The sequence below is a fragment of the Dipodomys spectabilis genome, unplaced genomic scaffold (genome assembly GCF_019054845.1).
Source record: "Dipodomys spectabilis isolate Male_0828 unplaced genomic scaffold, ASM1905484v1 ptg000008l, whole genome shotgun sequence".
NCBI lineage: Eukaryota > Metazoa > Chordata > Mammalia > Rodentia > Heteromyidae > Dipodomys > Dipodomys spectabilis.
The window spans coordinates 824-20,096 of NW_024870685.1; positions in this window are offsets into that span (position 1 = coordinate 824).

The window sequence follows — 19,273 nt, forward strand, 5'->3', positions numbered from 1 at the left end:
GAATTACTAGTGGAATTTCAGTTAGGATTGCACAAAACCAGTATTTTTCATAAATTTTAGAATTGCGATACCATTAGTGTTAAGGTTATGGTTAGGATTCCAGCCACGATTAGTGTTAGAGTGAAGGAGAAAAAAAAATGAGGCTCAAATTGATGGTAAATTTTGGAATAAGTCTGGTAAGAATTAGAATGAATCTGAACTAGAGTACTGCTATTAATATTAGAATCTACTTGCAATTAGGCTTATATTTATTCTCAATATTCTAGACAAGATAAGTTTAGGGTTAGAAAATGACTAAGATATTGGAAAAAATTGAAACCTATGTTTGGAAGGCATATTTGAATCAAGTTAGGATGAATGAAAACTAGGGTAACACTAACAAGTAAGTGTTAGTCTTGACATATAATTGGGATTAAAATCAGTGTCAGTATTTTGTTCTGATTATGATTAGTGTTATGAATAGGAAAGTTTTAGTATAAAATTGAGTTTTCACTAACAAGTAGAAACAAAAATGTGAGACTGAATAGTAACTAGAGCATTACCATTATATATTTATTTCTCAGTGATCATTCTTGTAATGATTAATGAGAGTTTTTCCAGCCAGGTTTAGGTTGAGAGTTAGCATTGAGTAATGGACTAGATGATAAGTAAATATGAAATTGTTTTAGGATACAGTGGTTCAGGAAAAGGTAGGATCAATGGAAACTACAGTGTTTTTCCTGATAAGAGAATTTGATGACAAGTAATATAATGGTTCATGTTAGGGAACAAGATAACTTCAGAGATAGTCAGGAAATTTGTTGGAATCAGGGCAAATTGAAAACTCATTTCCAGAGTGCAAACTGGAATATTCATTCCAATGAATAAAAACTAGAATATTTTTTAATATTAATTTTGGATTATTATTAGGTTGAAAGTTAAGTTTCAGTTCCAGCTGGGCTTAGTGTTAGCATTAGGGAAATTGAAATTTTAGGGTCAAACTGAAAGTAAATCTTCGAATAACAAGTCAAGATAGAATTAGTATGAATAGGAAATAGGAACTGCTAATAATATTAGGATTAGGATATGATTAATGTGAGGATTAGCCTGAATGTTCCAGTTAAGGTTCGTGTTAGAAAAATGACAAGATATTGAGTAAAACTATTTTAAGAAAGATGAGTTGAATCAAACATAGGATGTATAAATTTAATATATTTGTGTGGGTTTTTGAATGCAAAGGCAATTGGTTCTAGGGTTAGGATTACTTTTTTTAATTATGAACTAATGAATTAAAGGCACAATTCTTTCTTTCATATAAACCAAGACAGTCACGATTTGGGGAAAAACTCAATTTTCTACATGAAAATGTGTCTTAAAATATTTTCCAACCAGGATTAAATAATAGTGAGCAGGATGTCATTTATTAAAATTATGTAAGTTGATGATACAGCTTTCAAAAATATCCAGACACATAGGATTGGAATTCAGATATTACTTGCTCTAGCTGGGAAATTGTGTGTGCTTGCGTGCGTGCGTGCATGTGTGTGTGTGTGTGTGTGTGTGTGCGCGCACACGTGCTCGCTCGGTGCGTGCACCCACCACAGGTCTTCAACTCAGGCCTGGGTTCTGTCGACAGCTTATTCTGTGGAAGTATGGCACTATACCACGTAGTCACAAGTTTTCTTCTGGCGTTTTAATAGTTAATTTGAGAACATATCTCATAGAATTTCCTGTCTGGACTTAATCTTCTGATCCCCAGCAATCCTTGGGTTAATATTACTGTGGGTGCTACCACAAAGTGACAGTTCATTAAACTGGGAGCAATATAGAAGTACTTGTGCAAGATACAAAAGTAACGAGTTCATTAATGTGGTAGTAACAGGATCACATTAGCTTGCCTTCAAAGACGTTGTTTCTGATGAGCTTAACTGAAGCCCAAAGCATAATCCAAACCTATTAGCCACACTGTATGAAGTGGCACATGTTCATGATGTAGAATATGTACAATGAATTCAATCCTGAATCAAAAGACTTTGTTGGGTTGTAGCAAAGAAATAGAGTGTCATTGAAATGAAGTCCAGACTGGAGGCCTATAGCAAGCAGCAGAGCATTTGCTTAGTGCGTGTCCAGCTCCCAGGACCATAAAGATGTAGAAGAAAGTGAAAGTGTAGGAGAAAGAGGAAAGGAAAGGAGGAAGAAGGGGTAAGAGAGGAGAAAGGGCATAGCACGACAGAGAAAAGGAGGGGACAGGGAGAAAGTAGAGGTAGGAGAGAAGGAAGAGGGAAACAGGACCCTAGGGAAGAGGAGCAGGAGAGGAGGCAGGAAGAGGAAGATAAGTGTAAGATAACAACAAGAGCTGTTGGAAAACATTTTGCATAAGCGATCTTCATGTGCAGGCAGGATTATTTTCTAATCAGAGCTAGGTGGCAATATGGGTGATACCTGTTGCTTGGTCATTTTATTCTCTTTCTTCAGTGAGGTGTTCAGAAGAAATGCTGAGTTTGGTGTTTTATAGATACACTTCAGGATTTCTTTTCATGAATCAAACATGGGAAAGGACTAAATGCAACTTCTCTTAATTAAAAAAGAATAGAAACTATATTTATTTGTGTTACTATGCATGAAGAAATCCTGGAGATTTCTGGTTAATTCAGAGTCCCCATGCAAAAATATAGGACAAGAGGAAAGCAAAACTGTTTTTAAAGTGTAATAGGTTATCATCGATGAATAGTTTTCCTGGACATTTTTCGTTTTTCTTTTTCTTTTTTTTTTTTTTTGCCAATTGTTCATTGCTCCAAGGCTGGGCCCTGGAGCCCTTTCCAAGTCACTACGTGAAACTCCATTTCTGTAGTCCCTGTGGGAGTGGGTGCCTTCTTAGGTCACCAGTTGAGATGTGGAGCCAACTCCCTTTTGGTGGATGTGGCAGTGAGTGGATGTGTATGCATGCTCCCCAGAATTGCTAGATGAAACCCCGCCCACGCATCCCACTTAACTTCCCAATACTAGTTACTCCATTTCACCCAGTAGCTGGCAGCTATGGGGCTGGAGTTGAGGCCACTGCTGCCCTTTCCTCCTCCAGCTGTGCTAGTACTGGTCTTCTGTGCTCCTGAGTGAGTGGCCCATCCAACAGGGAGACTCTGTTCTGGGGTCACTGTCTGTCCCCATGAGTGCGGAGTGGGGGACACCATGTTTGTACACTGCACAGTCCATGGTTAAAGGAAGGCTGAACATGCAGTCTGCCTTCTTGGGGCCAGGTAGCCCAGCCTTGGTTCACCTCATCAGGTGATAAGGGGGAATGGGGACTAGAGCCATGTGCTTGCCCCTCTGCCAGCTGGCTTGTGGACAGCTGTAGCAGCTCAGCAACCTGGAGCCCCTTCAGCATCTCTGTGGACCTCCATATTCTGGTCCCTGTGGAGTCGGGTACAGGGCCAACCCTACATATGCCCATACGTGCCAGAGGAGCCTGGACTTGCAGCACACCAGCTGCAGCACCGAGGGATTGAAGCCCCTTTGGCTTTGCTGTGTAGTCTCCTCCGTCACCCTTCTGGCCCATATGGGCCCAGCTCTGGGTACCATTCCAGGGATACTCCATTTGGAGGCAATGGGCTCACCCCCTACCCCTCGTTGTTCTCCAAAGCAGGGGAATGGGCCTGGCCTTGGCGGGTGTAGGCTGCACAGATGGAAGGCAGGACTTGGCGTCTGCCCTGCCTTCCCCCCTGGCTTTGACATATGAGTCTGGGTTGCTTGGTTTGGTCACTAATGGAGACTTGTTGGCTACAGCCCACCTCAACAAGTGCTATATTGCTGCAGCAGCAATGCAGTGTCCTGGGCCCCCTTAGGTTCACTACACAGACCTCTGATGGGCCTACATGGGCTGGGTGTGGGGTTTCATCCCAGGACTCCCATTAGGAAGTGCCACTCCCCTTTGTGGTACTGCAAGCAAGAGGTGCCACATATAATATCTACTTTCTAACAGTTCCCTTCATTGAGATAAATAGAAACTGGGAGATATAAATAAGTTTTATAAAAAAATATATAAACTATATCACTTCAACCTGTTAAACCATTGTAATATTTTTTTATCCAGTAGGAATTCTGTCTGTAGTTACTTATTTTACACTTGAATGTAACTAATGTAATATATTTTGTGTGTATTTTACTATTCTAGTATAACTTTATTTGTACTACTTACATACAATTTTTTTCAACTTCGGAAATTTAATCATGTGTTTACGGGTAAGAGTTTTGTTGTACTTTTATTTCAGTTTTCCATTATGGCCTTATGAATATAAACCATAAAATCCATTCTTGCTAGTATAAAGTTCAATGATTGTGGACTAGAGACTCAAGGATAGAGCATTACATATCATACAGTAATGTGTATCATTTTGTTTAATACTGCTCCATAAATTAATTAGTAATTCAGGTAGCAGCCACTTCATCTGGCATGCTGGTCTGTCTGGTGAAAGTAGGATCCTAGAGGCAGCATACCCATATCGTACCCTTGTGGGCACCTCTCCTGAGACTGTGGGAGAAGATCAGGGTGCACCTGCTGTTGGGCTAGGGCAGCAACCAGGCAGCTGCTGCGTGAATGACACAATGTCACTGACCTCACATCTAGCACATGCCTGCCCCGTGGGCCTGGGCCCTGAGGATCAGCCCCTGGGAGCACACATACACTACAGGGCAGGGGCCGCCCCACCTAGAAAAGAGTACAGATTGAACAGAAGCCAGTATGTGGATCAGCTTGTACAATATTTATCCTTCATGGAGCACAGGAATATTCTGCTCTGCTGTGGGGGAGAAGACAAGAAACACAGGCCCCAGGAGGGGTGATGCCAACTTTTGTACTCAGGCTGACAAGGAAACTTTCTTCCATGCTCTCTGCAGCAGGCTCAGGAAGCCCTTCCATGCTCCTTGTCCATGGAGTAGCAGCCAGGGACACTCACATCTTGTACTCATGGCTGATTTTTTGGGTTTGCTTGTTAATTTATTCAGAGAGCCACTCCCTCAGACAGCAGAGTTATTTTCTGGTTTTGTAAAAACGTTTCTGCATCTGAGCATTCCCAGAGTAGATATTTCATCAGAGCCAGAAGAAAAGGTTTTGAACATTCTCAATAAAAAAGAAATGTTATCTGTAGAAATTAATGGATATGATGTAGCTTGATCATTACACAACATAATAATGAATGGGATTACCACTCAATACTTCATTAATATGTAAAAATTAATTATGTAGCTAGGTGCTAGCGGCTCATGCTTGTAATCCTAGCTACTAAGGAGGGCTGAGAGCTGAAAAAACATGGTTCAAAACCAGCCTAGGCAGGAAAGTCCATGAGACTCTAATCTCAATGAGCCACCAGGGTTTTTTTATTGTTTCTTGTAAATGCGTTGTGAAATTTGTGTTTTAGGTGTTGAGGTGTGGGAGGAGGAGCCAGATTATGAACATAGTTTCCTACAATCCTTTCATCTAAAAATGAAAATAGATTCTCTCTAAAAATGCCTTTCAGGGAAATGAATTTGAGATGGAAAAAAGATTGTTTTCTCATGAGATGAAAATATGCTATTTTTATGCGTTCAAATTGCAATTAAGTAATTCACTATTCAGGTACAATCGTCCCAGACCTAAGACTTAAGTGTTTTGTGAGCTACATTTTACATCTGGTGGTATACAATTAGTAGATTTACTTATAGTCATGGAAGTCTGCTAATAAAGTTATATAAAACATGATTTGTAAAGTGAAAGAAATTCATGGTTCTATTACTTGTTTCAAGAAAACAATTATGCCTTTTTTCCAATTATATTTCTTTGGGAATGTGTAATATTCATTGATTTAACTTAAAATTGATAACAGTTACATTATATCAAGTTCATTCTAACTTGTATTTGAAAATTGCACACTTAACACAAATATGCTTCTACTTTCTTTTAAACACATAATTAAAATAACGGTAAAGTAAAGCTTGGTGTTAGCAACTCATGTGTAGAATCCTAGAAACTCAGGAGGCTAAGACCTGAAGATTTAGGTTAAATGTCAGTCGAAACAGACAAGAAGCAGAAGGTGAAGATGTGGCTCAAGGAATTGATTGTCATCAGCCATGAACAAAAAAAAATACAAGGGAGACAATAAACATTGAGTTCAAGCCCTATAAATGTCATATACACACAAGACAACTACAAAAAAGTACTATGAACATCAATAATGAAGACAATATATTAGAAAAGATCATGAGAAATGTTAGATCATGAGAAATGTTGTGCAAACTTCTGGAAGACAGAAATCATTTGACAAAATTTTGATTCATGAGAGGGAAAAGTCGCAGTCTCATTTGTACAATCTCATTGTAGTCATTTGCATTGAAACCTGGCTATGGGTTACATTTGAAAGAGCAGACTGGATTACCTGACAAAGCAGACATTGCCTGTGACTATGCACCATCCCACTCTGCAAAAATCTAAAATCGTGCTTGTTAATTTAAAAAGAATCTCATGTTAGAGACTGTTTGGTTCACACAGACTGGGGTCCTTATTTTGAGGCTTCAGACCAGTGCTTTTGTTTATAACCACTCCTGTTTTACATCTCTTCCTTTGTGCAGTTTTACATTACTTAGCTGGCACCAAGCCAAGTCTTTGAACTACACCTCCCCACCACCCCCCACCTTAATCCCGCCCTTTCTCCAGCTACAACTCATTCTACATGCTATCTGTGTTTTAGCATTAGTTGTTTTCTTACTAATCCCCACCAGAAAACCCTTGTATTCATGTAAAACCAAAATAAATAACCTAGTTAGAAAATGGAGTAAGGGTTTAGCTTGGCTGAGGCTCTCATCTATAGGTTTGCTCCCTAATAAATCTGTGCTACACTATCTCTTTTTTCTTCATGGCTTTTGAGTCTGACAAATGATTGATTTGGTTTAATGTAATCCCATTTATCCAGATTTACTTTGTAAGTTGTGACCTGTGCCAAGGAGCCCTCGGGTTTCCGCTAACTCTTCCTGTAACATTCTCAAGGTATCTGGACTTATATGGAGGTCTCTGATCCATTTGGAATCAATTCTGGTGCAGGGGGATATATAAGGATCTAACTTCAGTTTTCTGAGTACAGCCAATTCAACCAGCACAATTTTTTGAAGACGCTGTCTTTCATCCATCCTGTGTTTCTGGCTCCCTTATTAAAGATTATGTACCTATAGGAGTGGATTCATTTCTGGGTTTTCAATTATCTTGTATTGATGCAATTCTGTGCTTCCATTGGAAAGAATGGCATTACACCATTCCTGAGGAAATGGAAAGACTGGAAAAAAATGATATTAAGTGAAATAAGTCAGATCCTATTAAATATATGCTGCATGGTTTTCCTCATTTGTAATAACTGCACTATGTCCATAAATCTACAATTTAATACAATAGATAGTAAAAGACAAATAATTACACTTGGACATGATTAACTAACAGCCCTCTAAGCATTTGCATGGCAAGAAGAAGGGAAGCTATTCTTAGGAGAGGATCACAATGGCTCAATGCCTATGTGCATATGACGAGATAAATGTTGTTGCTTATTGCAATGAACTCTAAGAATCAATCATACTTGTGAATTCCATATATATGCATATGATTGTAAAAGATGTCATAAAACACCCGACTTCTCTGTAAACTCAACAGCAAGATTCTACGTATAGAAGATAAAATTGAGGAAAGTTTTCAAAACATAAACTAAAATATATAGGGGAAAAGGTGGGAGAGAAAATATAAGATGAAAAGTAGAATAGCTAACTATTGAAGAATTCATAAACAATTTCCAAAACTGTACAAGAGAGCTGGAGTACTGCTCAGTTGTAGAACTAGACTAATATAAACAAAACCATGGGTTCAATCTCCAAGAATAATAAGTTAATAAATAGTAGTAATACAATAATTATTTGATATAATTGCTTTCATATTAGAGAGGCCTGAATCCTCAAACAGTAAACAAAATACTCTCAATTATTGTATCTAATGACATCAAACTACAAGAAGGAAAAGGAAATAGTTCCCTTTTCTATCCTTTCCTTTCTGTTTTCTTCTTTTGTTTTTCCTTTGGCATTACTGTTGCTTGAAGTTTCTAAGGATCTAACCACTTTAGATTTTTTTTTCAGGCCAAATCTCCATGAGCGATGATATCTACCTATGGCTTCCACAAATGCGAGATAACAGGGAATTTACACTATATCTAGCTTATTTTTTGGTAATTTCTCATTTTGGGAAAAAGACATGGAATTAAAAGATTGTTTACAGGGACAAAGTAAATTTCATATCATGCAGTTTGGGTTGAAATATTCTTCAGTATTCTTACATCATTTATTAAATTGACAATACTGCCAATTATAGATCAATTTCCTAGAGGAACAGGGTGAATTCTGCTGTCTTTTCACAGCAAAAAAGTGGTGAATTTTTTGCCTCTTATTGAAGTGTATCTAATATTTTAAAGTAGATTTGTCCTAATATAATATTAATTTAATCATTCATTTCATTAGGGTGATGTTGGTCAGATTTTTTTCCAGTAAATTATATCGCTTAGAATAAATGAGAGCATGCTGTGTCAGTCTCCTATTAATATGACAAACTACTTTATAAAAATAACTTATAAGAAGGAAAGATTAATCTTGACTTCTGCTTTTATACATTTCAGTTTATGTTTCTTATCATCATTGCTTTGGTTTGGTGATGGTACATTACCCCATGTCAGGAACATGTGATGAAGTATGTGTGTTCATGGAAGCCAGGAAGCAAAGAAGAGGAGGAATAGAAGTGGGGAAAGGGAGAAAGATAAGGAGGGGAAGAAGGAGAGGGAGAAGGAGACAGAGAAGAAAAAGAAGGAAGAAGAAAAAGGACTTTGATCTTAGCATCCTTTTTGATCACTCATTCTCAGTGACCAAATCTCTAAGACTATGCCTACTTGAAAGGGTTCACCAATTTATGGCAACATAGTGAAAGCTAATTATTAATCCGAATTCTTTATGATTTCAGATTTAATTTCTAGAGTGGTGCATAATATTTCTATACAATTGTGATAACTTAACAGAATATTTAGGGACACCTAAAAATTTACTTGAATTAAGCTGAGAAGCTATTTGGCATAGAGGTGGTTTGGTTATACCATTGCTGGAGAGATGAATGAAATATTTTGAGTGTAAATACCTTTTATTTAACAGATAAAGAAGCTTCAAGAGGTTTCATTTTTGACCTTCAGGAATGACTATTTCATCTAACTCATAATAACTTGAATTTTTCATAATTTTCTGGCATTTCCAATCAAGTATTTGTAATCTATAGTGAGGTTCTTTCTTGCCAGTTGAAGGAAAAGTGAATATTATCATGATCATTTATTTCTTAGTTATTCTATAGAGAGCAGGTATATTATGAATTTCCTGCCATTCAAAAATAAGTTATATTCAAGTCTATTGGAATAATTGGATAACTGATGGAATAGTTTGCTTTAGTTATCTTATATTGAGATTGGTTCAATTTTTAAAAATAACTGTTGACATAAAATACACAAAATTCAGTGTTTCTCTGAAATTACTTGTTACTCAAACCTCAGAAATACATGACCAATAACTGAGATTTTTATATACTCAAAAATTTTATGAATCTACATTTTTATGTCAAATATAGTTTAGGTTTAAAAGAAGAGAAAATCATGTGACCACAGTAGATAATATTTAATTCAATGTAAAATTGCTTCATTCAGCATGACAGAGCTTATTGCTTTTAGCTGACATGAGTAATTTGATTAGCCATCCCTTTTTCGCTTTTAAATAATAGAATATTTCAATATGTCCAAAGATTCTGTCATTTCAATCCTTGAGTGTATACTTTTTCATAAAAAAACTATTTTCCACATTGCAGGTTCAGGTTTAATAACTAAATAAATATCTAAATGTTAATTTATTAATTTGAGCCACAAGAATTCAAATAATATGAAATTTAATATGAAATTTAATTTAGTGTTAGATATGTTAAATCTGTGCTGAATATGGGTGTCTCAATTTTGTAATCCTCGCTACTCAGTACACTGTGGTTCAAAGCCACACACATCACAACACACCTACAGATATCACACACAAATCACACACATCACAACACACACACACACATATGCTCACACACAAAGCCAAAAATGGAATTGTGACTCAAATGATTGAACAAAATCTTTGAGGGAGAAAAAACCTAAGGGATAGGTCTTGAGTTCAAATCACAAGAAACACACACACAATATTATATCAAAATTCTTATTTTAGTTTGAAGAAATAAACAATATCATGAAAAGTAATATTTGTTATATATTTTCCAACATTTGTGAAGTTGTTTTTAGTATAATTTGTCTTAAGATAAACGTAGGTTATTAAAATTTATATTAAACTAGTTAATATATATAATTACTCATAACACCTTGGAGTACAACAGTTGGTATTTTTTCCATAGCCATAAGAAATATTCTGAGTAAAAGAAAGAAGGGAAGATTGGAAGAAAGAAAAAGGAAGATTGGAAGAAAGAAAGAAAGAAAGAAAGAAAGAAAGGAAGGAAGAAAGGAAGGAAGGAAGAAAGAAAGAAAGAAAGAAAGAAAGAAAGAAAGAAAGAAAGAAAGAAAGAAAGAAAGAAAGAAAGAAAGAAAGAAAGAAAGAAAGAAAGAAAGAAAGAAAGAAAGAAAGGAAGAAAGAAAGAAAGAAAGAAAGAAGGAAGGAAGAAAGGAAGAAAGAAAGGAAGGAAGGAAGGAAGGAAGGAAGGAAGGAAGGAAGCAAGGAAGGAAGCAAGGAAGGAAGCAAGGAAGAAAAACAGAAAGACAGAAAGAAAGGAGAGAAAGAAAGAAAGGAGAGAAAGAGAGAGAGGTAGGGATGGAGGAAAGGAGGGTGGAAGCAAAGAAGGAAGGAAGGAATAAAGGAAGGAAGGAACGAACGAACGAACGAAGGAACGAAGGAAGGAAGGGAGGGAGGGAGAAAGGAAGGGAAGGAGGGAGGGAAAAAGGAAGGGACAAAACAATTTAATTTATAAAATCTGTTATTAGTCCAACATAAACTTCATGTAATTAACCCTTTAGTAAATTCAAGTTTGCAATTTTCACTTCTTTGCATGTTCTCCATTCATGAATGAAACCAACAAATGAAGCATCATAAATAACAAGGTGAATCTGTTTGCATTTGTAGTAATATGTATGTGAATCTTTTTCTCATTTTCTATACACTGCAAACAATTTACACTTAGTTATAAATATTCTAAAAATTGATGTAACCAAAGGATGTTAATATATAATGTGAATACTGTATTTATAATGCTATTAATATTACATTCTTCATGTTATATTAATTATAAATATATTATTATGTATTTTATCAGAGAAATTAGAATCCTCTGATTTTGGTGTCTGTGTGAGGCCTAATAGTAGAAAGTAACTACAATCAAAGGAGATCTGTATTTGTTGGCTCAAATGAATATTTCTGAAGGCAATTAACTCATCGAAGATTGTTCAAATATATCAGAAGGACCTTAGAAAAGCTGTACCACGTTTACATGGCTACCTATGATGTGGTTCAAGAGCCACTAAAGTATCATACTTCACTTTGCCATCACTATAATTATTCCCATAGTAAGAAGAATCATTCACATAAGTCACATGATATAAGCTTGTCCTTAAGTTATTATCTTCTATGAAAAAATATCCAAATGATACACTACACTGAGTTAAAGCAAAAGTTGCAAAGTGTATTGGACGATGTAATTCCTTTCAGTTACACAAATTGAAATTCTATTCACATTTCTGGTGACATTAGAATCAACCTTTCAGAGATGACACTACAATAATGATCCTGATAAAAGGAGCTCAATATAATTACTCTGCCATGTGGATGTCCAGCAAATACATTAAGATGAACCAGAAAGTAGAACCACATAAGAAAAGGAATCGCTTTTGAACAACCATTTTTATAATCAACGTTCAAGCTTCTAGAATATGAGTAATATACTTCTGATGGTTTTATGCCACATACTTTGAAGAATTCTCTTATAAAAGCCCAATGGGTAACAAAAAGCACAGTAGTTTGAGTTAAATATCACAAATTCTGATAAAAAATATTCATAAAATTTTATTTGAAATTTATTCTCTAAGTCTCCAGGTTAAAAATATTTTTAAATGGGAATTGAATTGAGGTTCAACTCTAATGAACTATCATAATTAATTTTTCAAATATTTTTATTATTTTTAAGTAGTTGTACAAAGGAGTTGCCATTCACTGAAACAGTTTATCATAATTAATTTTTCAAAAATTTTTAGTTTCTTTAAATAGTTGTACAAAGGAGTTGTCAGTCACTGAAACAGTTTATGGTTACAGTGCATCTTGATCAATGTCACCCCTTTAAACATTCTCATAGACCCCTCCCAATCAACAACAATCCTTATGTATCTCAATATTATGCTATCGAATTACTTGCCATTTAACAAAGCAGTTTATGTGTACAATGCACCTGGAATTGTGTTATCACTTCAACATCTTCACTCTCATTTAACCCTAAGCCTTCCTTTGTATATTTCAATTCTGGGAAGTATACAATGGATTCTTGCCTGTATTCTATCCTTTTCACCTTCAATTTCCTACCCCTCTCACATTCCCCCCTTCCCCCCCCCCCCCCGCTGTCCTCTCTTGCAGTACACTGGAAATTATTTTGGGGGGTTTTGATTAGTCTTTTAAGAACCTTAGGGTATTTTCACTCTCCATGGACTCTGACACCTCAAATAATTCATTTGTACCTTCTTGCATACCATCCAGTGTATTTACTTTTACATTAATAGGCACCATGTACATACCACAAATGAGGAAAATCATGCAACGTAAGTTTTTCTGGGGCCGCTTTATTTCACTGAATATGAGTATTTCTAAGTGCTTCATTTTCCTTAAGAATGGTGCTATGTTATCCTTTCTTTTGGATGAACACAATTCCATTATGTATGTATATATATATATGTATGCATATGTATGTGTATATATACATATGTATATATATATGTATATATGTATACACACACACATATATATATATACATACGAGTTATTAGGGATCAATAAAATCATATGTATAACTTATATATATATACATAATACATATATACATATATAATTCTTGATCTCTTTTTACAATGAGAGTCATCTGAACTGATTCCATATGTTGGCTACAGAAAATAATGTAACATAAACATGTTTGTTCTGATAGCTTCAGTGTGGCCTTGTTTCTGCTCTATTGGATAAATGCCCGTAAGTGGAATTGCTGGATCATAGAAGGCTCTCTATTTCAGTTCTGTTGGCAACTTCCATAGTGTTTTTCAATGTGGTTGAACAAGATTACATTCCCATCAACAGTGTAATAGAATTTCCTTTGGGCCACAACCCTATCAGTATCTGCGATTGCTCGTTTTTTCATGACATGTTCACAGGGGTGAGATGAATCTGTTTTGTTTGGATTTGCATTTTTTATGGAGAGAGATGTGTATATTTGTCATTGTTACTTCTTCTAAGAAGTTATCCTTTATCCCATATATTAATTGGGTTCTTGTTTATTTGAGGGTTTATTTTTGTTGGGTTTAACTTATTGATCTCTAAATATGAGTTAGTTATGAAAACCCTTGTCTGATGCTTAGCTAGTAAAAATAGTCTTCCATTCTGTTCTCTTTCTATATATCCTGCTAACTTTTCTTTTGCTATGAAGAAACAACTTCACTATGATGCAATTGTATTGATCCAGAAAAAATAATATTACACCATTCATAAGGAAATGGAAAGACGTGGAACAAACTTATAGAAAGAAACTTTAGAAAACAAAACTTATAGAAAGAAAGACAGACTCAAAGAAATATAGGTTGCCTGATTTCCCTCATTTGTTGTATTAGAATGTGCCTATAATTCTACAAGTAAACACAGTTGGATGGTAATGGAGAAAACATTACACTTAGACATTATAAATTATAAAGGATTCTAAACATTTATACAGTGAGCTCAAAGGAGGATGCCCTTTGGAGAGTATCACAAATTCTCAATAGCTATGTGAATATTATCATATAAAATAATGTTCATCAAAATAACCTTCAAGAAATGATAATTGGAGTTCTTTTATTTTTTGTTTTTTTCCTTCTGCCTTCTGAAGCTGGTTATTTTTTGCACCTTTGGTCTTATATATAAGTTTGAAAAGTGCAAGGGGGAATAGAAATGGTGAAACAAAGGTTGAACAAATACAGCAGTGCTACTCAGTAGACACTACATTAAAACTGAACTATACAACTTGGGGGCAGGGAGGTTGAAAGGGAAAAACTGGGAGAATATGAGCGAAGAGGTGACACTTTTCAAAAAGAAATGTGCTCATTATCTGACTTATGTAATTGTAACCCTTCTGTACATCATTTTTACAAACTACAAATGGACCTAATAAACAGGCCAGAATAGCTATACTAATATTAGATAAAATAAGCTTTAAATTAAAAGTGGTATGAAAGTAAAAAGAAACAAAGAAGGACCTTAAATATTGATGAAGAAAAGTCTCCATCAGGGGGATATAAGAATTCTGGGCTGGGAAGGTGGCTCAGTGGTAGAGCACTTGCCTTGCATAAATGAGGCCCTGGGTTCAATTCCTCAGCACCACATAAGCAGAAAAAAACCCGGAAGTGGTGCTGTGGCTCAAGTGGTAGAGCACTCACTTTGAGATGATGAGCTGAGGGATAGTGCCCAGGCCCAGAGTTCAGGACCCATGACCGGACCCAAACAAACAACAACAACAAAAGAATTCTAAATATCAATGCCCTGAATCCTAGAGCTCCTAAATTTATTTACAAATACCACTTACCCTAAAATCATGGATACATCCAAACAGATTGTTGGTTGATTGAACACATCATTCTTACCTCTGGACAGGCTTTCCTGGTAAAAACTTAGCAAAAAAACTTCAGAGATAAATAACTGCATTGACAAGGTGTAACTAACAGATATCTACAGATTATTTAACCTAGCAGCATCACAATACATATTCCTCTCAGCAACCCATGGAACATTCTCCAAAATAGATCATATCTTAGATCATAAGGAAAATCTGTGAAAATTCAAAAATAAAAAATGAAATTCTCCTTTTATCCTGTCAGACCACGATGGGACCAAATTAGATCTCAACATCAAAAGGCATCACAGAAAATTCTGAACCACAGAGACTGAATAACACATTGTTAAATCATCAGTGAGTCACTGATGGGATATGGAGGGAAGTTCCAAAGTTTATGGAATTCAGTGAAAGTGAACACACAAAATACTGCCTCCTCTTGCACACAACAACACAGGCAATACTCAGAGGAAAATTTATAGCTTTGAGTATGTGCCTCAACAAACTAGAACAATCTTGAATCAACACTAATGATGCACCACTAGGTCCTTGAAAAACAGGAACAAGCCAAACCAAAAAACGGTAGACAGAAATAATACAAATTAGATTAAAGAAATACATGAATCAGAGTCTCAAAAAACATACAAACAATCATAATTGACTTTTATCTACTAATAGCTCACAAATTTGCCCAATGAATATCAGTGTAGCTATTTTCAGAGATAGACTCAACCAGCTCAAACCAGTGAACAAAACAAACTACTAGGATTCTAAGAAACAATATTTTGTTTGCCTTTAAATAGATTTACTCTGTTTTTATTATTAAGGTAATTTAAAGAGTGATTATAATTACATGAGTCAGGTAATGAGTACATTTCCTTTTATGGAATGTCTTCAGTTACTTCATTTCTTCCCAGTCCCACCCTACTGTCCCCACCCACGTGTTAGATCGTTCACTTTCATCAATGTTCAATGAACTCCAATGCTGCCATTTTTCAGCGATTTCCCTAAAGCTCTGTGCCCACCCTCCACCTTCCTGAAGACATACAATGAATATAGCAGACATAACGTAAAGAAGACAGAATCATCACAAACTATAAACAACAACAACAGAAACAAAACAAAAAATGAGTCTTCTGTTTCCATATCTCATAGTTTGTTTCAGTTATGTAAATCATGTTATATAAATATGATTATTGTTTATCATAAAGTCAATTCAAGGATTGAAGTGTGATAACTTATAATTTTGTTTTATATTTAAGTAATGTTTTTTTATTTTAACATTAAATGTGTAACACAATTCAAGTCCTAGTGAAATCTGAAGGTTTAGATTTAAAGTTAAATTTTCAAAATGTCTAATAGTTCCATATTGGAAACCAAAATGAAAAACAGGAAAGTTTTATCCTCAAGAATTTCATAACTTCATGTGCAAAAAGGTAAAATAAATGCAATATTAATTTAGTGGAAGTAATAAATCAAATACTATTGCAATGCATCAATTCCATAGGTTATGAGAACTATAGGTAAAATTAATAAAACTTGTTTTAACGAGATTACTTTAGACATGAAACAAGTGATAATTTTCTTTTCTAGGTGAAGTTGATAAAGAAATTAAAGCCCAAAGATTCCAGAGTCCTGTGTGTTTGATACGTGTCAATTTACATATATGCTTTACTCATCTCAAAGTTATTTGAAGATAACTGAGAACAGGACTAGAATGGAAAGAATCATTCAAATGTTTACTTTTATTTTGTGACTAAATATTTCTTTTTATATTTCTTTATTTTATTGCAAAAATCTGGTAAATTTATTTAAGTCACATCAATAATAATGAGAAATAATCAGCCCCTAGCTCCTTAAAAGACAATAAATAAGAAAGGAAACAACAAACATAAAAATTGAACCTCATTTTGAAATGGTCTTTTTATATTGTGGTGCTTTGTAATTGTGGATTATGTGACTATCCCATGAATCTGGGCTCAAATCACTAGGGCTACTGGAAGAAAATTTCAAAATCTAGAGATGCTAACACAGCTGTGCAGTTGTTTGTTGGTTTCACTACAGTAGCAGCAGGGCATAAAATGTGGAAAGGAAATAATTCTACTGCTTTGCAGGCAAGAATGTGATGAAAAGCACACTGTTATCTTCTTAGATGAAATATGAAGACCACACTTTAAAAGCTTACTAAATGATCAGCCCTTTAAATAACAGTGCCAATTTTAAGGCACTCTGGATAATTCAAGTCCTTCATCTCCCCACAACCATTACTGCCATTCACAAATCATTGCCAAGGTGAATTTGCATTTCTTTTAGATATTTCAAATGGCTTACGAGTAACATAAAAAATAATTCCAGTTTTTGAGAAAATTTAATTTACCATAAGCTAACAAATCAGATTCAACTCCATAGCATAACCTTTAGGAAAAATGAATTATGGAATATGGCATGTACTTTGTAATTTAATATTAGGCATTAGAGCAAAATGCCAGAAAAAGACTCTGCAAGAAATAAACATAAGTCTTTTATATGATATTAAAGATTATCTAGGGACAAGTAATTTTACCTACATTTCCTGTTATATGATAGCATATTTTTGTCTGCTAATCAGAGAGACTCAAAAAGATTTTTAAATATGATATGAAAAATGTATCATCATGAATTAATGAAATCAAGTAGTAGATGGCTTAGAAGCTGGGTGGTTTGTTAAATATTCTCACTATTTTGAATGATCTGGTGTTTTTGTGTGTGTGGAATTACTAATGTACTTTATGTCTGGGCAGGAAAGTTTGATTATTAGTACATTGTCTGAAATCCAATGTAAGGAACCTAATCAGAGTGATAATTGTGTGTGTGTGTTTGTCTGTGTGTGTGTGTGTGTGTGTGTGTGTGTGTGTGTGTGTGCGTGCAAGTCTGTGTTTAGAAGGAAGAATCTTATTACACTCAGGGTATATATTTAATTCTTTTAGGTATACTATATTAATGACAGCAGATAAAAGTAATTAATATTTTGGGCCATATGTTTGTGTTCATATGACTGCATGAACAAAATAAAAAGTTATGTTTGTGGTATGAGTTTTGTGAAAGGTCAGCTGAAATTATAAACATTTGGAATCATCAGAAAGATATCAATGGCAATCTTTTCAGTGTAGATCAATTTTAGACAACTCTTGCAAGAATATGTAATCCTATATGGAAATGCAATATTTATTGATTTTTCCTTAGCTACAGTATTCTATAAACTTGTAGGAAAACCAGTTAAATTGTGGAAACATAAAAGTAATGTGATTATTTATTGCATACAGTTTTACACTTTAGTTGCATTGTTAAATACCTTTATTTCAACTGTCTAGTAAGGAAAACCCTAAATATTACAGTTTGTGCCATATTTCAGATTGGGAAGCTTTGTCTGTATCTATAAGTTTATTTCTTTTGGTTCTGCTTTCCTATTCATAACTGTGTTTGTCATACTATTCTTCTAAGGACTTTTTCTTTTTTCCCATTTTGGCTTCAACATACCTCATGCTCTGTTGTTTGTTAACAGTAGTCAGTCTACCATTTGAATCATGTCTCCAGGCCAGAAATTTTTGTAGTTAGTTGGCGATAGAACCTTATGAACTTTACTACCAGCCTGAAAACCATTATCTCCCAAGTCTAATCCTTCTTAATCACTAGGATTATAGAGATGAGTCATGGACCCCAAGAATCAATGACTTTTCATGTCTTATAGATTCCACATGTTTGCTAGTAATTGTAATAATAAACTACCATAGATTGGGTAGCGTTAACACTGTAAATACATTGCCTCTGAGTTTTTGGAACTGTAACTCTAAGGTCAGAGTTGGTTTCTTCTGAGTCTTCTTTCCTTGGCATATTCAAGGCCTTCTGCTTCTCTTGGGGAGCACTTCAACTTAAATGCTACCTTTGAGATTCTGTTTCCAAATGCAGTCACTTTCTGAGGCAATGGGTTTCTGATCTTTAGTATGATTTCAGTGGGACATTATCCAACACATAACAAATTACTTAATGGATAGAAGAAAATCTCTAATAAGAAAGTATTTGGTTTGGGCACGGAAGTTATGGTTGTACTTTTAAAACAATTAACAAGAGAGGTAAAGGTTTTATTAGAGCTTGTAAATCCAGTATGAATTCTTGACCTTAGACATGCCAAATTCTTACCCTGGCACACACTTCAATTCCTAGCGGTACTGGGAGATTGAACCCAAAATCCTATACTTGTGAAACAGCATTTCTACTACTGCCATACCTGCAGATTGTAAATTGGATTGCTTATTTTGAGGTAGTTTCACTCTGCCTGGGCCTGATTTGACTGTGGTAATCTTAACACAAGCAAAAAAGAATGCACCCAGCAAATGGTTAGAGTTTCTGAAACTTCTTTTTGTGTCT